At 39.8% G+C, this 22,798-nt stretch overlaps 1 long non-coding RNA gene across 2 annotated transcripts in view; it reads left to right on the top strand.

The window, feature by feature from the left end:
* Positions 1 to 20,514, top strand: part of LOC140906896 (uncharacterized) — a 57,829-nt gene extending 37,315 nt beyond the window's left edge. Inside the window, exons 1-4 of one of the 2 annotated variants that reach the window (XR_012157292.1) lie at positions 9,625 to 9,761; positions 15,188 to 15,252; positions 18,142 to 18,281; positions 20,102 to 20,514. This is a non-coding gene — a long non-coding RNA (uncharacterized lncRNA). Of the gene's footprint in view, positions 1 to 9,624; positions 9,762 to 15,187; positions 15,253 to 18,141; positions 18,282 to 20,101 lie in introns of those variants that run through there. The other variant, XR_012157293.1, reaches the window with a different exon arrangement.
* Positions 20,515 to 22,798: the final 2,284 nt, after the last annotated feature.

Genomic DNA, 22,798 nt, shown 5'->3' with positions numbered 1-22,798 from the left:
CCACGAGCCCCAGATCTTTTCCAGTTATTGCTTCCCAGAAGAGTCCCGCATCCTGGAAGTATGGCCTACATTCTTTGTTCTTAGAGGTATACATTTACATTTAGCTGTATTAAAATGAATATTGTATACTTGCACCCAGTTTACTGAGTGATCTCGATTGCTCTGAATCAGTGACCTCCTCTTCATTATTTGCCACTCCTTCAATATTTGTATAATCTGGAAACTATCAGTAGTGATTTGATGTTTTCTTCCATGTCATTAATAAAAATGTTAAATAGCGTAGGGCCAAGAACCAATCCCTGTGGGACCCTTTTGGAAACACACCCACTCAATGATGATTGCCCATTTACTATTGCATTTTGAAACCTATCGGTTAGCCAGTTTTTAATCCATTTATTGTGGCCATGTTAATTTTTTTAAATCAAAATGTTGTGCAGTACTAAATCAAACACCTTACAGAAGTCTTAGTATCTTATATTAACACGATTAGCTTTATAAACCAAACTTGCAATCTCATGGGGAAAAAGGATATCAGGTTAGTTTGACAAGATCATAGAATCATAGACTTTAAGGTCAGAAGGGACCATTATGATCGTCTAGTTTGACCTCCTGCACAACGCAGGCCACAGAATCTCACCCACCCACTCCTGTAGCAAACCCCTGACCTATGTACTGAAGTCTTCAAATCATCATTTAAAGACTTCAAGGTCCAGAGAATCCTCCAGCAAGTGACCCGTGCCCCACGCTGCAGAGCAAGGTGAAAAACCCCCAGGGCCTCTGCCAATCTGCTCTGGAGGAGACTTACTTCCCAACCCCAAATATGGTGATCAGCTAAACCCTGAGCATGTGGGCAAGACTTGCCAGCCAGGCACCCAGGAAAAAATTCTCTGTAGTATCTCAGATCCAACCCTATCTAACATCCCATCACAGGCCATTGAGCATATTTACCGCTAATAGTCAAAGATCAATTAATTGCCAAAATTAGGCTATGCCATCATACCATCCCCTCCATAAATTTATCAAGCTTAGTCTTGAAGCCAGATATATCTTTTGCCTCCACTGCTCCCCTTGGAAGGCTATTCCAGAACTTTACTCCTCTGATGGTTACAAACCTTCATCTTATTTCAAGTCTAAACTTTCTGATGGCCATTTTATATCCATTTGTTCTTGTATCCACATTGGTACTGAGCTTAAATAATTTCTCTCCCTCCCTGGTATTTATCCCTCTGATATATTTATAGAGAGCAATCGTATCTCCCTTCAGCCTTCTTTTGGTTAGGCTAAACAAGCCAAGCTCTTTGAGTCTCCTTTCATAAGACAGGTTTTCCATTCCCTGGATCATCCTACTAGTTCTTCTCTGTACCTGTTCTAGTTTGAATTAATCCATTTTAAACATGGGAGACCAGAACCGCACACAATATTCCAGATGAGGTCTCACCAGTGCCTTGTATAATGGTACTAACACCTCCTTATCTCTACTGGAAATACCTCACCTGATACATCCCAAGACCACGTTAGCTTTTTTCATAGCCATATGACATTGTCAGCTCATAGACATCCAGTGATCAACCACTACTCCGAGGTCCTTCTCCTCCTCTGTTACTTCCAAGTTTTGCGTCCCCAGTTTATAACAAAAATTCTTGTTATTAATCTCTAAATGCATGACCTTGCACTTTTCACTATTAAATTTCATCCTATTACTATTATTCCAGTTTACAAGGTCATCCAGATCTTCCTATATGATATCCCAGTCCCTCTCTGTATTGGCAATACCTCCCAGCTTCGTGCCATCGCAAACTTTATTAGCATATTCCCACTTTTTGTGCCAAGGTCAGTAATAAAAAGATTAAATAGGATTGGTCCCAAAACCTATCCCTGAGGAACTGCATTAGTAACCTCCTGACAGTTCACCGTTCAGTGTTACCTGTTGTAATCTCTCCTTTAACCAGTTCCTTATCCACCTTTCAATTTTCATATTGATCCCCCGTTCAGTGTTACCTGTTGTAATCTCTCCTTTAACCAGTTCCTTATCCACCTTTCAATTTTCATATTGATCCCCATCTTTTCCAATTTAGCTAATAATTCCCCATGTGGAACCGTATCAAATGACTTACTGAAATTGAGGTAAATTAGATCACGAATATGATTAAAGGCTTAGAAAATGTGGCCTATGAGGGAAGACTGAAAAATTGCATTTGTTTAATTTGGAGAAGAGAAGACTGAGAGGGGACATGAAAACAGTTTTCAAGTACATAACGGGTTGTTACAAAAAGGAGGGAGAAAAATTGTTCTCTCTAACTTCTGAGGATAGGACAAGAAGCAATGGGCAGGTTTAGGTTGCAGCAAGGGTGGCTTAGGTTGGACATTAGTAAAAATTTCCTCTCAGGGTAGTAAAACGCTGTAACAAATTGCCTGTGGAGAGGTTGTGGAATATCCATCATTGGAGATTTTAAAGAGCAAGTTAGACAAATACCTGTCAGGGATGTTTCTAGATTATACTTAGTCCTGCCATGAGTGCGGAGGACTGGACTAGATGACCTCCTGAGATCCCTTCCAGTCCTCTGATACTCTGACATGGTAAAATGTCTGCAATCCCCTCTAACATTTTTATAAGCAATTTCCCTTTACTTGTGTTCTCTCATTCACTGTGTGCTTAAACCAAAATGTAATGAAGAACATTCATTATTTAATTGTATGATTTAAATAGCGATCTCTCTTATATCAGCCACAAATTGGTAAACTACTGTTGGATAAGGAAAAGTGTAATTCTTTGAGTTTTGGATCAAAAGTTCCTCAGGAAATATCTCAACTTGACATGAATCCCTGAGTAGCTACGTTTTTGTTCAATATAAAATGGCATGTATGCAGACAACTGTCTATTAAGGAGACTCATGTGGGTTGCATATTCCATCCAGGTTGCAAAACAGCCAGTGTTCATGAAGGTTGCCTCATATGGGACCTAGATCAGAGTATTTGAATAACTACAGTGGAACCTCAGAGTTATGAACACCAGAGTTATGAACTGGCCAATCAACCACACACCTCATTTGGAACCCAAGTACAGGCAGCAGCAGAGACCAAAAAAAAAGCAACAAATACATGTAAATGACCAAAAAAAAGGGGGGGAGGGGCAAGCAGCATTTTTCTTGTGCATAGTAAAGTTTCAAAGCTGTATTAAGTCAGTGTTCAGTTGTAAACTTCTGAAAGAACAACCATTACGTTTTGTTTAGAGTTATGAACATTTCAGAGTTACGAACAACCTCCATTCCCAAGGTATTCTTAACTCTGAGGTTCCCACAAATGCAAATACTATACTTTTATTATTACTTTAACATGTTGATCTGAAGATAAAATCAAGTTCTTAATTGAGGAAGTAAATCAGCATTTGGTCTATACTTTGGTTCTGTTACTATCTAACTGTACTGTCATCTGCTTTTCCCAATAACCGTTCCTCAAATGCATGACTAGTTTAGTACACAGTATATGGCAATTGTAAGGGTATAATCACATGTTTCAATGCTAGCATTTCAAAAATCATAGACATTAGTAAATGACATGGAGTTAAACCCAGACAACAATGCACTTGTCTCTTAGTTTATCTTTTCACCATGAAATATTAATAAGCCAGCTCTACCACTGCTGCTAGCTACTGCTACATGAAATACTTTTGTATCATCAGAGCAGTGTAATTTACAAAATGCTTGTCTCCTGAGAAGAGCCTCAGAAGAAGGTGCTCTGTATTTCTTTCATATTTTCAAGGCAGCCTGGTATGGAATTTTTCTTACTTGAATTCCCCATTTTCTTCTTTGTTTGGTCTATGGTATATTCACTTTAATTATAAATCCCTTTTCATTGGTATCTATTATGAAAATTCATTAGGTGGGTTTAATTTTCCACAATGAAATGGCATAGTTCTGAGTTGCTTCAGAGTTTTCTTTGGAACCCTACTAATTTAAATTATGTGCAAAGAAATCTCACTGAAATATATTAATTCAGGAGACTGGAAAATGAGTCATCTTAAATATGCTTCCTGTTCATGCCTGTTTAATTGAACAATGTGCGTACATACACCATATCTGTGGTGGGGATATCCACGTGATAAACAGCTTTTAACATTTGCCTTGATCATCTCACTTGCACTCTATCATCTAAATCTACCTCTGCTGGGAGTATTTCTAAAATTCTAAGGATGAAATCCTGGCCCCATTGCAGTCAATGGTAAAACTCCCTTAGATTTCATCAGGGCCAGGATTTTACCTCATATCTCCAAGCTAATGCAAGCAGTTTCCAATGAGAAAACCTATCTAATACATTTTTTTCTTCCTCCCTTCAGCCTCATCTCCCAGTTCACTCGTCTGAGATGCAGGACAGGCAGTATTCTGTCCTATACAAATGACAGTCTTAAGAGCAGATATCTCACACCATTTTATTGCTAGGGATTGGTGCTACATACCATTGGACAGGGGAGATTTCCAGATTCCCAATGGAACCCAACATTTGCTCCTGACTCTAATAGGTTCTGAGAGGACCTTAAAATCATGACATTAGGTACAGAAAATCAATTTTTGACAATTATAGAAGTTTCTGAAATGGATCAGTTATTTTTCACTATGCATCTTATTCAGTGTTTATCACCACGGTATCTCTCAGCACTACACGTGTGCAATGTGGTAAATAGAACACATGCTGGTGTGGTATAAAGATTTGATTTACACTCATTGGGGATGACCTGTAGAACTCACAGGTGGTCTCATCACTCATGAGTAATGTGAACATTTTGAACTCAAGCTGATAGAAACTGGATGACATACCACATTCATACGTATTCTCTCTCTCTCTCTCTCTCTTTGTCATATTATATACTTTGTATCAAATAATTTATGTTGGTATTGCTTAAGTATATGCACCTAGCACATTTTTGGGTGCTGTATAAATAAAAGTATTAGTATCTGATCTAGTTTTCACGTAATGGCAATTTGTTAAATAGTTTACTATATTCCTTCCCTTGAAAACTGCTTCTTCATGACTATATGTCAAAATCAGTCTAGGATTCATGTGTTGTGGGGTAATGTAATTTTCTTGGACAGGTAAAGAGTCACAAAGAAACAGACATTTTTCAAAAAAATGAAAATAAAATAGCCAGTTAAAGATCATTTAATCTCAAAGACACTTAGTTTAATCACACTTTTCAGCAAATATTCTGAGAGGTAACTGTAAACATTTGAAAGCATGAGGATTTTCTTCTTCCTCTCGAGTTTACTAGGGAGGATAGGATCAGCTTAATAATGGAACCATGATCTTAATGACAGAAGGGCTACCTTCTTCTCCATAATAATCAGCTACACACACCTGCAAAGCTGAGAATTGAATCCTATTCTTTCAGCTCCAGAAACACTAGATGACCTCCTGAGGTCCCTTCCAACCCTAACCTTCTATGATTCTATGATTTACCCCATTTGAGGTAAGTAACCAATCTTGCTATAGATACCAATTAGCTGTAGAAATACCCCTAATGTTCTTTCTGAGCAACATGCAGCTAACAGCAACACACTCACTTACACATATAGAGACTAGTCCAAAGGAAAGACTCCTATTGACTTCAGTGAGTTCTGGCCATAGTGCTCAGTCATGCTCCCACTAAAGTCAATGCCCAATCAATCAATCAGTTAACAACTGACACAGGAGTGGGCCCATAATTCCCACTGAAACCAAAGTATTTGGCCCAAAACTATCCATAACAAACATAATTGAGAACTTTGCTTAACTTTGTCAGATGTAGCATGGAATTAGTAACCTTAGAGAAGCTGTGACAGTGAGCCAGCGAGGGTTAAACAACCAGTAGGCTAAGTGATCTAAAGATCAACCTTTAAGAACATATTAGGGAAGTACTGAAACGGTAAACAGGGCCATTTCTTGTAGATAGCTATCAAAGCCATCTTAGATGCACTAAAACCTTTGAAATGTAAACCTATATTGTCACAGAATTAGAAGTAAATACTAATTGTATTTGTCTGTGTTTACCTATATCTGTTAGGAATTTAACAATGTGATCTAATTAGCCGGTAGATGCAAAACTTCGGTTCCTGTTGGTAATATTTCATCACTATATTCTGTTGATTCAGAGATCAAAAGGGAATATTGTCAATTAGATGAAACGTGTGGTGTAATAATATCATTGTTTTATTTCTCTTTTAAGTTTGTAGTACACTACCTGTGAACCTTTGAATGGTGAATTGCCTTATGCTAATCAATGCAACTAACTACCAGTGTATAAATAGGAAATAGAAAGTTTACTTCAAAGCAACAATGTATATTACCTATTCTTCATCCAAGGAATGCCTGTGGTATTATCTGCTGTCAAGAGGATATTGTAGCCTGCCAGAGAACTCTAGGGCCTGATCCTGTCGTCTCAGATCTGCTTAAGCTTTGTCAGGAGAAGTTGAAGTCGCAAGACTGAGCTATCCAGCTCTATTCTGGATTACCCTGCAATTTCTCATGGAAGAATTTAAATACATGGCCTGCCTATTGCACTATGACTTAATGAATTGATTCTGGAAGGATTTTTTGCAAAACAGCAGCTCAACATCTGTGCTATGAAACTGACCTAAGGACTTTATTCATATCTCTGTGTATAATGATCTTTTAACCATAAGAACTCTCTTTTCTTTTTAATACAATGGAGATTAGTTAATAAGAATTGGCTGTAAGTGTATATTTGAGTAAAATCTGAAACACAGAGCATAATGTGTCCAATTTCTTGGGGCTGGTAAAACTTTATATATGGTGAATAAGATTTTCAGTGTCCTCCTCATATTTGATTTGGCTGTCTGGGTGGGAGCCCAGGGCTGGGTTGCTTTAAGGGAACTGTATTTTTGGTTTCTGGATAACCAGAAAAGTGTTGCAGAAGCTGTTTTGTTGCTGGCTCAGTGAATCTAATTATTAGAATAAACCATCAGTTTTGAGGATTGTCTGCCCCATTCTTTGCAGTTTGCCCTGACTGAGCACTCTCAGTGAGGCCCCTCCAGCAACCACGGTCATAGCAGCCTTCTCAGATTAGGGTGATTTTATGTGATTCAGAAACTGACAAAAAGAACAAGGAGTACTTATGGCACCTTAGAGACTAACAAATTGATTTGAGCATAAGCTTTTGTGGGCTAAAACCCACTTCATTGGATGCATGCAGTGGAAAATACAGTAGGAAGATATACATACACACACACAGAGAACATGAAAAAATGGGTGTTGCCATACCCACTATAATGGGAGTGATCAATTAAGGTGAGCTATTATCAGCAGGAGAAGAAAACCTTTTGTAGTGATAATCAGGATGGCCCATTTCCAACAGTTGACAAGAAGGTGAGAGTAACAGTGGGGGCGGCAAGGGGGTGGGGGGGAAATAAGCATGGGGAAATAGTTTTACTTTGTGTTATGACCTATCCACTCCCAGTCTTTATTCAAGCCTAATTTAATGGTATCCAATTTGCAAATTAATTCCAGTTCAGCAGTCTCTCGTTGGAGTCTGTTTTTGAAGTTTTTGTTGTTGTAATATTGTGACTTTTAGGTCTGTAATCGAGTGACCAGGGAGATTGAAGTGTTCTCCGGCTGGTTTTTGAATGTTACAATTCTTGACGTCTGATTCGTGTCCATTTATTCTCTGTCTGGTTTGGCCAATGTACATGGCAGAGGGGCATTGCTGGCACATGATGGCATATATCACATTGGTAGATGTGCAGGTGAATGAGCCTCTGATAGTGTGGCTGATGTGATTAGGCCCTATGATGGTGTCCCCTGAATAGATATGTGGACACAGTTGGCAACAGGCTTTGTTGCAAGGATAGGTTCCTGGGTTAGTGTTTTTGTTGTGTGGTGTGTGGTTGTTGGTGAGTATTTGCTTCAGGTTGAGGGGCTGTCTGTAAGCAAGGACTGGCCTGTCTCCCAAAATCTGTGAGAGTGAGTGATCATCCTTCAGGATAGGTTGTAGATCCTTGATGATGCATTGGAGAGTTTTTAGTTGGGGGCTGTAGGTGACGGCTAGTGGCGTTCTGTTACTTTCTTTGTTGGGCCTGTCCTGTAGTAGGTGACTTCTGGGTACTCTTCTGGCTCTGTCAATCTGTTTCTTCACTTCCGCAGGTGGGTATTGTCAAACTGACAAATTTTCTTTGACCTTTGCAGAACTAGTCTCCCTTTACTGCAGAGTAAATATGGAAATGTCCAAACTTAAGTTATAAGGGAGCGAAAATAGGGCTTTAAAATGGAAGCTGGTGGCAATTTTAATTTTTGGAAACCTACTACCTCTCCATAATACTAGAACTATCATAGGCTGGCAAGAGGAAAAACTAGATGATCGTGTTGGTCTCTGCTTCCAGTTACTAAAATACTATATATTCCCTAGTTTAGATATACAATGAATTCTTTTCTCCTTTTATTTGCAGTGTTCATGGCTTTGGCCAAGATTCTGCTGTGACTAGTAACTAACCATCCATAATTTAATTAAATGTAATTAGGTGACTACTTGCAATTTTGGGGGACAATGGAGTAGTTTCTGGATGCAAATCTCTGGTTTTACCAAAAGAGATTAAAGCACAAGTGCTGAAATACTATTAGAGATGTATATGTATGACCTATAAGACTAATGCTGTGTAATGACGTCGTTCCTTTGTTTACTTTGATCTTTTGCAGTTCTTTCAAATTAGGGCTTTTCTACTAAGTCTTAAAAGTATTTAAACTCTAATAGAAAAGAACCCCTGTGGATAAATTAGCACTCTCAAGGTATCTTTTAACTCACTATTATCTCTTCCCTGGAGAATGACTTAATTACAGCTACATTGTATGCATTCTATGTTGTCTAAGACTGTTGAAAGTGAAACCGCTAGTGGAGAGGAACAGGCATCATTTGAAGCTGATAATGAGTTAGGCATCAAAATCTCACCTAAACTAACACTTAGAAATCAGCCTTGATGGTGATGATTAACTGATGTCTATTGCACATCTATAAATAACACCCCCCCCTTCCATAATTGCTGTCATTTTGCAGAAAGTATTTTCACCTTGCCTTTTGAAGTTAGAATAATCAGTGTCTTTTTTTTTTTTAATCAGGAAAGCAATTTGCAAAGTTGTTAGATCAGAAGCAGTATATGATACCTTGGTGGGCAATTTAAGCACAGATGTTTTTGGAAGATAAATTTGCCACACTATTCTCAAACCTAACCCGACAACGGTTTGTAGACCATCAAAATTGAAGTTTGCATATTTTGGTGGGTAAAGAATCTGAAGTTCATTTGCAAAAAGAATATTTCACTGCATGCCAAAAGGATTAACACTCAAGACGGCAAAGATATTGAGATGGAGGCACTTGCTGCCCGTTGAACTTTAGGAAATGAAAGATTTGAGTGAGGGCCCTGGGCATGGGAGACCTGATATGTTAATCCAACTGCCATTTGATATTAGAAAACAAAAGTGATCGCTTGTCATGACTCTTCCTCTTTATTTTTGAGTAGGTTTTATTTAGAACTTCTCTTTCACCAGTGTCGCAGCTGCTTTTAATCCTGTATCTTGCAAAGTCAAAACATTTTTATTTTCTCTTATTCTGATGAAAAACAGAAGCACTCAAATAGCGGTTCCTGTTGGCTAGACATCACACTGTATGCAAGCCCCCAAGTCTCTAATAAAAATAAGGAGATGAATACTTAACCAGTCTCATTCATAACGTCAAATGGGGCAGATTCTCAACTGGGCGATCTATTGCAACATGCTTTACAAAGGTAGGTAAGCAGAAAGTGACCAAAGATCTATCTTGTATGATATTCCCAAGAGCTTCTTTTAGGTCATCTGAGATGGTTTATTATTTTATTTATTATTTATTTATTTCATTAATCAAAATCTTTAGGGTTTTTTAATAACTACAAAATGTTCATGGTGACCACAGAACAATTTCTACCAAGAATAATAAAATAGCTTGAAAAAAACAATCAATCAGGTGAAATGAGTGTTCACTCTGATAAATGGGGTGGGCGTGAAAAGTTGAATGAGTGTAAACAATATCCGAGGCGTTCTTTTGCTCTGTATGAGTTTTAACAATGCTTGTTCAGGGTTTTGTGACAAGTTATTCAGAACACAAAGTCACTGGAAACAAATCCTCCATTATGAAAAATATCCATGTATCACTACTGAGTCACACTCTGGCACTCATGACACCTGCACACCTTTTAAGAAACATTGTGCTTTTGGTATGGCTTTTTCATCATCCTAAGAATTGCCTCCACAAAAGTGTCCTGACTGTAGATTTTGAAAATATGGTCATCTTAAGTAAAGATTACTATTCTATTTTAGAGGCAGAGGGAAATTGAGGCACAGATGTGTTAAGTGATTTGTCTAAAGTCACAGAAGTAGAGATTCACAGAGGCAGGAGTAGAACTCGGGTGGCCTATCTCACAGGGTATCTCTATGCTGCAATTAAATACCCAGGCCTGGCCCATGTCAGCTGACTCAGGCTTTGTCTACAGGGCTGTCAAATTGCAGTGTAGACATTTGGGCCCAGAGTGGAGCTGGGGTTCTTGGACCCTCTCCCCATGCAAGATCCCACCTCTTGGGCTCCACATTGCAATTTTACAGCCCTGTAGCCTGAGCTACACGACCCTGTATCAGCTGACTTGGGCCAATCACAGGTGTTTAATTCCAGTGTTGACATGCACACAGTTTGGTCACCTATCCAGGAGACCATATCACTTGTGTTTTCTTTTAACACACAAACTGCTCCAGAACTCACAGCTAGTGCCAATGGCCAGAACTAACCTTAGATCTTCATCTGGTAAAAATACCATAATGATGGGTGCTATAAAAAATCCAAGATAGTTAGAAGTAGGGCTGTGAATTAATCATGGTTAACTCAAGTGATTAACTCAAAACAAATTAACTAGATTCAAAAAGTCACGATTAATCGCAGTTTTAATCGCACTATTAAACAACAATAGAATACCAATTTAAATTTATTATACATTTTTGCATGCTTTTCTACATTTTCAAATATATTGATTTCAATTACAGCACAGAATACAAAGCATACAGTGCTCACTTTATATTATTCTTTTTGTTTAAAAATATTTACACTGTAAAAAAAGATAAACAAAAGAAATAGTATTTTTCAATTCACCTCATAAAAGTCCACTCAGTCCTACTTCTTGTTCAGCTAATTGCTAAGGCAAATTCGATGAAGTGAGCTGTAGCTCATGAAAGCTTATGCTCAAATAAATTGGTTAGTCTCTAAGGTGCCACTAGTACTCCTTTTCTTTTTGCGAATACAGACTAACACGGCTGCTACTCTGAAACCTAAGAAAAACAAGTTTGTTTACATATACAGGCGATAATACTGCCCACTTCTTATTTACAGTGTCACCTGAAAGTGAGAACAGGTATTCCCATGGCACTGTTGTATCCGGTCTTGCAAGGTATTTATGTGCCAGATATACTAAACATTCATGTACCCCTTCATGCGTCAACTTGTAGGCTCTAAAGTTTTACACAGTTTTGTTTTTCAGTGCAGTTATGTAAAAAAAAAAAAATTCTACATCTGTAAGTTGCACTTTCATGATAAAGAGATTGCAATACCGTACTTGTATGAAGTAAATTGAAACGTGCCATTTCTTTTGCTTATCTTTTTTTACAGTGCAAATATTTGTAATAAAAAATAATACAAAGTGAGCACTGTATACTTCGTATCCTGTAGTGTAATTGAAACCAGTATATTTGAAAATGTAGAAAAGCATCCAAAATATGTATAATAAATTTAAGTTGGTATTCTATTATTGTTTAACAGCGCAATTAAAACTGCAATTAATCGTGATTATTTTTTAATCTCGTGATTAAGTGCAATTTTTTTTAATTGCTTGACAGCTGTAGTTGGAAGAGATTTCACTATTTTCTCTCAGACACATTCCCACCAGGATTATACACATCTTTTACTGGAAAATTAGACAATTGCATGGCCTTCTTGCTGGTCATAACTTTGATTGACAATGAAATGCTTCAACTACTGTAGAATATGTTTACCCACTTTTTGAGTAGGGCAGACTGCTGAGAACTTATACATCAGTACTCTTTACCATTGAATGGCTACCTATACACTTCTCGAGGTGCTGGTTAAGGTCTTAGTTACCTCAAAGGCTGCCTCTTTGCCTATGCCCAGCCACCTCTCGTGTTTATGGCAGGAATGCTGTGGGTGTCTGTCCTGAGGTAAAAGTTAAGTCCCAGTAACAGGCTGTGACCTCTAATTAATTCCTGTCAGACATATATCAGAGCCTGAGCACTCTTAGGCCCCAATCCTGCAAGCTGCTCTGTGCAGGGGTCCTCTTCAGTCACAAAAGTCAGGATAGCTCTCTCTGGGCAGTGGGGTCAGCTCATATGATCCATACTTTAGGGTCATGGCCTTAGAATGCACTGTAAGATGCCTCTCTTTTTCTAGGCTTTAGAAGAGTGGTGGGCAATCTGTGAGCCACAGGTGGCCCATCAGGGTAATCCACTGGCAGGCCATGAGACAGTTTGTTTACATTGACCGTCTGCAGGCATGGCCGCCCACAGCTTCCAGTGGCCATGGTTCTCTGTTCCTGGCCAACGAGAGCTGCGGGAAGCGGCGCGAGTTGCCCACCACTGCCTTAGAACCTCCTGGAACTGAACCTGCTGGTGACTCTCAAGTTTCTGTTAAGGTGACCTAATTTGCTGCTGTGTTTAGAGCCAAAATTATAGATCTGTATTCCATAAAGCTACAACAGCCATGATTCTGCTCAGATCTCAAAAGGGTAAAAAAATGAAGGCACAAATGAGCACTGTCTGACCACAACCAGGTACGCTCCAGCTGTGTCTTGCACCCAGCACTCCCCTATTCTTGACGTTGACAGTTGCTCTCCCTCGTCACCTTCCAGTGGATTAGAACAAATTACATTATTTAAAGAAAAATAAAATAATCAAAAGATACGTTTGTTTTATGAGGAACTATAATGCTAATAAGGATGTAATGAAAGGAATAAAACTAAGAAAATGCCATAAGGAAAAATAGTTGAAGGTAGAAGATCTTTTTTCCTAATTAAGAAAATTCGCATTCATGTAGTGAGTTCTTGGCTGCTACCCCAGTGAGTTGTGCTAGTAGTGTACACTTGAGAATTTCTAATAAAATTATTCATTTTGGGTTGTTAACTGCTCGTATTTTAAACTCCGTTATGAAGGTAACTTTTGATCATAAATGGCTAGGTACTGTGTAAAATCATTATTAAAAAACTCAGAATGCAAAGCAGCTTAGAACATATTCTGCTCTTAGTAGAGCCTCTCCTTGCCTATAATACCAAATTAAAAGACCCCCCCCCCAAAAAGGGGGGGGGACACACCAACCAACCACCTCAAAAAAATTGTCTCCAAAGTCAAGATAATAAACCAAAAACTCGCCTGACTAAAACAGTCTTGCAGTATGAGCTTGGCAAACTCAGGCTCCTGTTCGTTTTCTAATAAGTATCCTTATAGCAAATATCCTTTATTTTGAAGACCATGGTCTTGATTCTGATCGCACTTATGCTAGTATAAACCAAGTGCAAGTCCGATGACGTCAATAAGAGTTACATTGGAGTAAACTGTTGTGGCAGCAGCCCCTGTAATTTAATTACTGCTTGTGCTAGTACCCCATAAAAAGTGATGCCACTGATTTCAGTGGCAGCAAAAGCGGGCCCAAATGACAGAGAGAGGCAACAGCACCATCGAAAGGTAGACTGCTGCTTTTCATAAAAAAGACGAGACTGTTGTTTTTGATGTGTCAATGCACGGGACAACATTTGGGGGAGACAAAAATCTAGATGGTTTAGCAACGTTCTTACAAGGCTCCATCAGGGTAGTAGGTCAGTTTCTGTTTCCTGGAAAAGTAAGAGAACCAGATGAACATTATGTATATAAGTAAAGTTACATAGTGTTAATATGGGGCCCAGTCATGAAATCCTTACTCAGGCAAGACTCCCACCTGTATGCAAACAGATGCAGTTGCTACTCACATAAGCTATGTGCTCAGGTATTGGGAACTCTTCTTTTAAACATTTAGGGCAAAATGATGGCTGCTTAGAGCACTGAAAGAAGGGCATGCCTGCACTCCAGAGCAGAGGAGAAGGAAGGATTAAGGTCTTTGCTATCATAGGGCCAGATTTTTAAAGGTATTTAGGTGCTTAAAGATGCACATAGACACCTACTGGGATTTTTCAGAAGTGCCCAAGTTCCTAACCCCCACTGGTTTCATTAGGAGTTAGGCACCAAAGTGCTTTTAAAAATTGCACTAGGTGCTTAGCTGCATTTTTAGGCACCTAAATAACTTTTCACATCTGGCTCAGGGTGGCTGGTATGTGCAGACTACAGTGCTTTTTGCTACGCCTGTCAGAAAGGGTGTGTAGCCTATGCTCATACTACCATGCAGCTGCCTGCAGATGTGCTATTAAGGGTGGGGGATTGATTGTCTCCCCCATATGGCTTCTGCCCTGTATGCATATGTGCAGAGGACAGGACAGGGTCTCTCAGCATCCTCTCCACTTCCTAGCACATCCATGCAGGGCTGGGGCATAACTTGGCCTTTAAATTCCCCAAGCAACATCCTTTCCCCTTGTCTTCACCCCCTTACTTTGGTATTTCCTAGTGAATGATGCACAATTAAGTGCATACATTTAATTGAGACCCATATGCCATGCATTCCTTTATCTATTTGTCCAGAGTATATTAAAATCACCACCTTTATGTGTATGTGCATGTCCTACCCCCTTTAACAAACTGACACCAACCAATAAATAACAATAGAGAAGCATAAGCATTTTCCTCCCCTCCTTGTTCATACCCAAAAGAGCTATATCCAAATTCAAATAGCATTTTAACAAAAGAATAGCACTGTAAGCTCTTCAGGGTAGGGACTGTCTCCTCTTCTGTGCTTGCATAGCTCCTAGCACATTGGTACTCTGTTCTCTATGTAAGGAAACATGTTCTACAAAACCTTATAGGAACAGCTTACTGATGCCAGTTAGACGAGCCTCTGGGAAATTTTAATGTGTGAGTATGCAGCAGACTTTTTGCTTAGTTTTTCATTTAGAAATAAATACACATCATTTGCACATTTGAATGAAGCTCATGTTTTGTTATCAGCTGCTGGCGTCTCCTTTTCATGTTATGTTCCCTACAGGTCTGGAAAGTTATTATGCAAAGAAAGAAGAGGAATATGAAATATTAAAAGCAGATACTATTCAGGTACCTGCTTTCTATCTCTCACTTTCTCTCTGAGTAAATTCCATAGCAAAGCATGAAGAAAGATAGAAAATTTAAAAATGAGTCGATCTTAAAAGGCCTGTGTAACAGATTTTAATAATAATTACTTGGAGATCAACTGGAAAAAATACAGAAAGCCTTTGTTTTGTTTTAAGGACATTGTCGATCAGGCCCAACTGAGTAATTACTATTTCTAATTGCAAAAACTAATACAACTCATATAATGTATAAAAATATACACGGCATGCAACACAGATCTTTTTTAACATAGTTGTAAGTCTTCTATCATTAGCCGGGCAAGGAATTTGGATGAAAGTTGACTAAACCATAGTGGTTAGAAAGAGCAGTGGACTAAGAGTTTAGGCCAGATTCTCAGTTGATATACATTATCTTCAGTGGAGCTGCATTGATTTACTCTAGTTGAGTACATAAGCTCTGGCTCCTGGATTCTTTTCCTGATCTGATTCTCTGGCTGACCTGGGGCAAGTCACTTAACTTCTCGGGCCTTGTTTACAATAGAATTTTTTTCCTAAATTTTCATCAGTGGTAGCAGTACATATGGACAAAGTAGCATCAGTGGCCACTGGTGTTTTAATCACCATGTCATTTATTTTGACTCTGAGCAGGATTAGACAATGGATATGAATAATACTCATATTATGCACTGAACTACCATTACCTTCACACCCCCATTGGGTGTTGGAAGCATCCCATGGTTCTCCTGTGATCTTATGCTGACTCTGTGCACCATGGATCATTCAAAAGGCTTGCCTAAGTTCATAAAAATAAGTGCTGTTTTTGAAACCATAGTTTAACAACTTGTTCTTGGCTATGCTTGCAGCTAAACTGTGTTTAGTAATGGTTCAGATGCTTCATTGTTAGGGCCCTACCAAATTCATGGCCATGAAAAACGCATCACGGACCATGAAATCTGGTCTCCCCCAGTGAAATCTGGTCTTTTGTGTGCGTTTACCCTAGATTTCAGAGGGGAGAGCCATGTTTCTCAAATTGGGGGTCCTGCCTGAGAAGGGAGTTGCAGGGGAGGTTGCGGTATCACCACCCTTACATCTATGCTACCTTCAGAGCTGTGTGGCCGGAGAGCAGCAGCTATTGGCTGGGGGCCCAGCTCTGAAGGCAGTGCCATTGCCAGCCGCAGCACAGAAGTAAGGGTAGAAGCATCGCAAGCCCCCCTACAATAACCTTGTGACCTCTCCACAACTCCTTTTTGGGTGAGGACACCTACAGTTACAATACCGTGAAATTTCAGATTTAAATTGCTGAAATAATGACATTTACTATTTTAACAATCCTATGACAATGAAATTGACCAAAATGGATCATGAATTTGGTAGGGCCTTAATCCTTGTTCAACCCATTGTCAGCAACAGTTAATTTTCCTAACACAGACCAGGCATTCAAGAGATAACTAGCATACTTAAGCAGAAGATTCTACTAACTCATTAATTTTTCTGTTGTCCTTCACCTTTGTTTGTGTCTGTCTCTTGAAAGAAGCAGTGTGTTAATTTGTGCTCCTCTGTGTTCGTGCTGTGACATATCTTGATCACTCATCCAGCCTTGCCTCTGGTCATCTCCATCCACCTGAGTCTTGTTTCAGCATCAGAATGTATAGAGGTTTGCCTAGGCTCTAGGCCCTCATAAGGCAAATTAAAGTTGCTGGAGAACTGATTTACAACTGCCTCTCGACTAGGCAGGCCATTCATCTGGTTTTCAGCTGGACAGTGTTGCTTTTCTAAGGTTGTCCCCCAACCAGTACTGAGACAAAACTAGACGTGGCATTGGATGGGAGATGCCATTTTGAAGAGTGCACTGCTTCCCCGCCCCTGGTGTGACGCAGTGCATTAGAGGTCACACTGGTGGGGGCGGGGTGGTGTGTTCTTCAAAACGGTGTCCCCTCTGTGGCATCACTTCATATGGTCACACTGCTGAGGGAGGGGCCACATTATTTCCAGAAGTAGCAGACAGTCCAGTATTCTGGGGATGCGTGAGTGGCCACCCTGTGTCTATTTAAGTTTTTATGCCATACATTCCACTCTGGTATCTAAGCACCTTCTGGTAGCACAGCAGGCAATGAAACTAGCATCAGTCACATATGTTTTTCCTTCTTGCATGGGTGCTCTCTCGCTCTCTCTTTCTCTCACTTTTTACTTGTTCCAAGGTAGCCAGTTTATTAGGGCTGCATGTGATTTCAGTGTTTTCTTGATGATATCCCTCTCATTTATACAATTACCACACCTCCTCCAGAACCTAAGATCTGCATCACTTTCTGTGATAGGATGATATATCTGTATTTTGCCATAAATTAGAGTCTGACATAATTCTCCTTGAACAGTTTTGGAGTGTAAATCCAAATTAGCCAGCTTGACAGGGCAGTATATACCAGTTTATTTCTTTACATTACAGATTGGATGAGGGCCGAACCAAGCCTATTTTTCTTGAGAAGCATCTCACACAAATCACTTGTAGCAGATTATGCAGTGAGGAGGACAGGAAAACTTGGTGGGCTGGAAACTGAACAGGCCACAGAAGTTTCTTCTGAGAAACCACATGGGTGAAAACCCTTATAGTGTTTGCTATCTGAGTGGTGTTTATAATTGCAACAGCAATTCTTAAAATTCTAAATAGATGTTGACTGGGATAATTTACTAATTCTATGATTGTGTCCAGCCATTTCTGTCTAAAAAATAGAATAAAACACTTCTGAGTGTATGTGGCTGCTTTGAATCATTACAGTGATAGTGACATCAGAGGCATAGGGCAGATCTAAGACTTTACTACAAATGTAGGAAGCATGATTATTCATATGACATGTGACACTCCCTTTAGTTCTAACCATCCGTTCCTACATTGTAGCCTGAAATACAGCTCTGGGCAGAAGGACAGCACAAAGTCTATGCACCCTGGAACTGAAGTGTGCAGGGCACCACACGGCTGAATTTCACCCACAGCACGTACATTCACAATACCACAATACATTCCCAATACCTTGTAAGGTAATGACGTTTGGAATTTATTTGCAATCAAAATAAGTTTAGGAAAAATACTTTAAAAAATGGAAGAGCAATTTAGTAAAGTTTTTTATCAGCTTGTCATAGCTGACGGACTAGTCAAAGTTCAGGGTCCTGGGCATGCTCCAGTTGGGGGTAGAAATTCATGATGGAGTATGGTATTTGATCTGACGCATTCTTGTTTATTTACAAGGGATTAACAATGTCCGGCTTCTGCGAACACAGGAGGAGCCAAAAGCAAAGGGGCAATTTCTTAGATTGCAGGCCCCTTTCAGCCAGTACCCCCGACCTTTCTCTAAGCTTCTCCCAGGTCATATCATACTTACAGGCTGCTGCTTTGTTTTCTTTCTCCGCTCTCGGTCTCTCTCTTTCATGTCTTTGCTCTGTCTTGCCTGCCCGCCCCCCCCCCCACGGTCAGGAAAATGCCCAATTGAACACCCTGCCCACATGATGTTTGTTTCTGGGCATACTCTAACGGTACATCTACGCTGCAAAAAAAAGCCTCTGGCCAACTGACTCAGCCTCATGGTGGAAGAAACTGCAGGGTTAGGGTTATGGGCTACTGATATCACCACAGGAGACTTAAATTAGCCTCCTGTGGGAAGCATCACCCAGCATGACCTGAGTGGCAATTTTCTCACAGCCCACTGATGGGCTGGCACCAGTATTTAAGCCAGGAAGCCATGACAGGGAGTTGTCTGAGCAACTATACACACTGCCCACTTGTCTTGCTTCAGACCCTGCACATGAGAGATCCCAGACTCTGGCTTCTGGCCCTGCCTGCCTCCTGATGCACGGTTCATACTGTACGACAATGTACGGTCGGGACGCCATTTGTCCCGATATTGCGGCTTTGGCCGCTCTGGCTTTTTTTTTTCCTTCCCCCATGTGTCCCGATATTTTCTCCCTTACATCTGGTCACCCTATCTACACTGGTATGTTTAGCCCCATCACTCAAGCCTCATGAGTCTGTCAGCTGACCCAAGCTCTGAGTCTCGGTGCCAGGGTTTTTTCCTTGCAGCATAGACATACTTTTTGTGCTTTGTTTGAGGTGTGGCCCCTTAACTTCTCTTGCAGCAATCTGAAGTGAATGATGCATTCACATATCAGTTTTGTTAACTCAACTCATAACAAAGTTTAACCCAGCTCATAATTATAGTTTAAACATAGTAAATAATAGTGTAGACAGATGGGACTTCCTCAAAGAAAACAAGCTCATTCAAGCTATCCTAAATGGGATCCAAGCAAAACTGTTAGGCCCCATATTCAGCAAAACACTTAAGCATGTGCTTAACTGTAAGCATGTGTTGAAGTCCATTTTTATTCAACAAAGCACACTTCAAGGGTATATGTAAGCCCCAATGACTTCAATATGACTTAGGCACATGCTTAAGTACTTTGTTGAATCAAAAAGTTCATAGACAGATATGGATATTAATAGCCATATCCCTCTATGAACTTTTATAAACAAACAAAAAACGTTATGGAGTTCTGCTTTTTATTTTGTGCGGGGAGTGGGGGAGTAAGAGGTGGTTTTTTAAAATTGTCTCTGAAATGAAAATACAAACAAAATGGGATTCATAATTTTTCTTTTGCATGGAAGATCAGCTCTTCCTGAATATCAGGCTCCTTTAAAGTGTCTCAGATTGAACAGTGAAAAGCTGACACTCTCAAAATTGCAAATCACTTTGGAAAAGTGTAGCTCTATTACTGTATCATTGCTGATTTTTGCTCTACCTGGATAGGCCTCCTTAAAAATAAATGGTCTAATTAAAGCAAGAGTAAACTTTATCATTTCTCTGCAGAGTAAGCCAGTAGCAGCTACCCTGGATAATCCCCAAAAGCAATTCTTCTGTGTACCAATGGCGTTACAAGCGAAGATGATTTTGAGAAACAGTAATAAGAATATTGTCTATCTTGATGCATTTGGTTCTAACCTCAGTGGGAGACCAAACTAGTAACTGCAATTATTCCTAATAGATTGGTAGAGTTTTTTATGCTCTAATTCCTACTGTCACAACAATAGCCCAGAGATGATAATGTCAGAGAACGCTAGCTTTTGCTCAAATGTTATTAGACTGGTCTTGGGCTTCAGAAAATTGCACTTTTTATGTAATAGAAGATGAAAATATCAAAAAAGCATGTGTTCTAAATAAAGTCTGTTGTTAACTGGCTGCCTGCAATTGCCTTTAATGTCTGAGGCAATTCTAGTCAAGTAACATCATGGTACATGTAATAAAGATATCATGGCAAAAAAGTACTGTGTGTTTGTCTAATCTTTTTCCAATGCGTCTCGTTTACTTGGATCAGACAAGTTGCCTGGTTTTCATTTGTGGGTTATTTAGTTTGGCAAATAATATACTTTAATTCTGAAAATGACTCAAGTTAAATTAGCAAGGTAGCCTTGTACATGCTATTATATCTACAAAGGCTGGGAGTTCTGTACTTTTTCTTTGTGAAACAAGAATTTTTTAGTTGAACATTGATAGCTAAGTAAAGGTCATCTCTTCCTTTTTTGCTGTGTAATTGACTTGGCTGCTTATGCTCTTTGGCAAACAGTATATTAATTAAACTCACAGATTATACTAAACTGACAGCTGTTACAAAACCTAGTGTGGATGGCAAAATAATAAAAAGGGACCTAAAGAGGTTAGAGAGGTGGGCAGGTAAGAAAACGAGGTTCACCCTGGAAAAAATGTAAAAGGAAAAAGCAACCCAAAATGCAGTTACTCATTAGGAACGAGGTACATGGCGATAAAAACCTAAGGAACACAGTATATTAGAAATGAATTCATAAATTGTGGCAGCTACCCCCAAAAGTCCTCACTATGATTCTGGGCTGTAGAAGCAGATAAATCATAGAGGAGACCATGTCTACATATCTCTTCTGTGAGGTGCCCAGCACAACTCTGGGTGCAGTACAAATGAATTCATAATTAGCTATTCCTGGGAACATAACATTATATGTGCATGGCTATTATAATATTATGTGATAAAGCATGGCCAGAGAGCAGTAGGAGAGCCTTATTCCTTGTAGAGGGAAGAAAGTTTGCTACAGATTAATTAAAACACCTGAAGCCAATTAAAGCACCTGAAGCCAGTCACCTGATAAATCCCCCTGCTTCAATCAGACAAGGGAAGGTGTTGAAGCAGAGTGGATTGGTGTTGGAGTAGAGAGCAGTTTGGAGGGAAGCAGAGGAGAGTTTGGAGAAGTGCTGCGGTGGACTAAGAAGACCAAGACCCTAGGTAAAGGGACACCTGATTTGTGCAGAGGGAGGGCAGGAAGCCCCACAAGCTGAAGGGCAGGAGAGGGAAGTAGCCCAGGAGAAGGAACCGCTAGTTCAAGCAGTTTACCGCTATCCCTAGGGCCTCTGGGCTGGGACCTGGAGTGGGCGGGCCTGGCTCCCTCCCTCTCTACTCCCCTCCTCTAGGACCCTAGTTGGGCAGTTAATACCCCATTTCAGGGGTGAGAAACTGTGCCCTGAACCCTCCCCAAGAAGAGAAAGTGTGAGACCCATCAAAGTAGTGCTGGCAATTTGACACAATTAGTATTTATTGCATCAGGCATTGTTATGGTGCTTCACACAACGAAAGTGCATGTTCTCTGTACAGAAGAGAATCTAAATAAGAAAGACATAAGAAATTATGATAAGGAAGCATGAAGGCCCCCAAAATAATGGACACGCAGGGTGAATAAGTGGGAATACATAGCAACAGAGCCAATATCAATAGTGGAAAGCTAGCTGGAGTTGTAGGCTTTAAAAAGCAGTCTGAAGAGGATGGGGAAGAGGATGTTTTGGTGAGTGTTTGGGGGTGAAATCTTCTCTTGTGCAGAGCACCAGGAGAAGGCCTAGGCACCACTTACATTTCACTTCAGCCCTTATGTAATTATGAGCTTAAATAGGATTTAAATGGTTGCATAGGCCCTCTGCTGGGTCTCTGCACAAGGGGAATTTCTCCCTGCAGAAGGCATAAAGGTTCTAGACAGAGGGTTCAGCATGAGAAGAAGGGTGAAGGAGACAAAAAGCATCGAGGATAGGTGAGTGGACAGCACATAGGGGATGTGGAGCGGAGTTAGTAGAAACAAGGACTGAGATGTAGCTGGGGCAAAGTTGTGCAACATCCTGAAAGTGTGAATGAGGAGCTAGTGAGGACATCTGAGAATACATACATGGCAAGAGCAACACTAATACATCTGGCAAATCTAGAACATAGCATTTGTACATCTGGGAGATCAAAACTTGGTGGCCATTAAATAACTTAGTACTGTTCTGGAAGTACAAGTTTAGTATCCAATCATAGCCATGCATGCAACAGTAACTAACGGTGTCCCCCTTATTGATCTATGTTGCGTTAAAAATTTGCCATGTAAGAAGATAAATTCAAAATACGAGTGGAAAAAAAATCTATGTCTTTGAATCACTCAGAGCAGTAGAAATAGAATGGTCTTTCTCATCTAGTAGATAATAAACACAAGCCAATGGAGAAAAATTGCTGTATCC

This window comes from Lepidochelys kempii, chromosome 1 (assembly GCF_965140265.1).
Source record: "Lepidochelys kempii isolate rLepKem1 chromosome 1, rLepKem1.hap2, whole genome shotgun sequence".
Classification (NCBI taxonomy): domain Eukaryota; kingdom Metazoa; phylum Chordata; order Testudines; family Cheloniidae; genus Lepidochelys; species Lepidochelys kempii.
Note: the sequence above shows the minus strand (reverse complement) of the source record. Positions and strands in the feature narration are given on the sequence as shown.